Source organism: Austrofundulus limnaeus, unplaced genomic scaffold (assembly GCF_001266775.1).
Source record: "Austrofundulus limnaeus strain Quisiro unplaced genomic scaffold, Austrofundulus_limnaeus-1.0 Scaffold361, whole genome shotgun sequence".
Lineage (NCBI taxonomy): Eukaryota > Metazoa > Chordata > Actinopteri > Cyprinodontiformes > Rivulidae > Austrofundulus > Austrofundulus limnaeus.
The window spans coordinates 64,113-65,457 of NW_013952763.1; the positions used below are offsets into that span (position 1 = coordinate 64,113).

At 41.7% G+C, this 1,345-nt stretch overlaps 1 protein-coding gene across 1 annotated transcript in view; it reads left to right on the forward strand.

Annotated features, from left to right (window-relative positions):
• The window catches only part of pold1 (polymerase (DNA directed), delta 1, catalytic subunit), a 16,700-nt gene that overhangs the window by 14,170 nt on the left and 1,185 nt on the right, over positions 1–1,345 (forward strand). The gene's annotated exons all lie outside the window — the stretch shown is intronic.

Genomic DNA, 1,345 nt, shown 5'->3' on the forward strand with positions numbered 1-1,345 from the left:
TTAACATAGTTATTAATATATTGTAAAAACATGACAGGCGATCTGTGAAACAGATCCAGTTCAGCTTGCTGTTTATCTATTAGTTTCTATGGAGGCTGTGAGCTGTTGCCCTGTTTGGTCTGTTTCTGCTCCTCCATGTTGTCACAGACACTACCAGTGTACGGAATGGGCGGGGCTCAGTCTAGTGATATTTATATTCAAGTCTATGATCTATGTGATGGAACCAGAGCCCTCAGGCGGGAATGCCGTAAAATGGAATGGATGTCGAGAAAAGACGAGCTGCAGGTTTCTTTTGAGATGCTAAAACAGAGCTGGCACTCTTATCAGAAATCTGTTGGAGCCACAAAAGGCAAATAGTTCTCAGTCATCATTGTCTCAAATTGGCACAACCACTGAATCCTCTTTTCTTCTCAGAGTACCGTTCTCCATCTGAATGAGCCTGCCCACCTGGRACCTTCCTCTGAACCATGCGAGGAATTTCTCACCTTCTTCATAGATAAAGTTGAATATACTCTGGCACTCATTCCCCCACCAGCTCGTGACACATCCATCGTAACTCCATGTTCAGCTGTATTTGATCTCTTTGTACCCATCTTACTGTCCTACTTAGTGCAGCTGGAGGAGACTGTCCATGCTGAAGCCCATTCTGTCAAAAAAGAAATCTTTAGAGTGATTCATGCTTTCATAACATCCAGGCTTGATAGCTTTAACTTGCTGTATGGAATCAGACAGACCTCCATTGCTCGTTTTCAGATGGTGCAGAATGCAGCGGCCCGATTTCTAACTGACAAAGGCAAAAGAGAGCATACTCTGGTTTTAGCTTCTGTTCACTGGCCTACAGTTCACTTCAGAATTCACTTTAAGATCCACTTGTATTGTTTTAAATGCCTTAACAACTCCGCGCCCTCTTACTTCTCAGACGTTTTCTGAGATATTGTCAAATTATCTGTGACGGAATTACTAAATAAGGTCTGGGTTTACCAACTACAATTTCCTCGTCTTCATTCTCCTCTGATTCTGGGTCAGACTCCAACATGTAAGGCTGATGGATGGACAAGTCCTCTGTTGTTGACATCTTTTAATTTAATTGTAAAAAAAATGTTTCTGCATCACTAGAAAAGCAGGAGGGGGTTGAAGCATCTTAACGGTATCAAATCCGGCTGCTTTGAGACACATGGCAGATAAGGTGTGAAAGAGGCTCGTAAAGTTAAAATAAGGAGGAATTCAAACCAAAGCATTGTAATTACACTTTATAAAGACCCCAACTGAATCAAAAATAAAAAAATTGTATAGGTCTTCTGAACGGGTTCTTCTCTAATGAAACGTTTCGTCTCTCCTCCAAGAG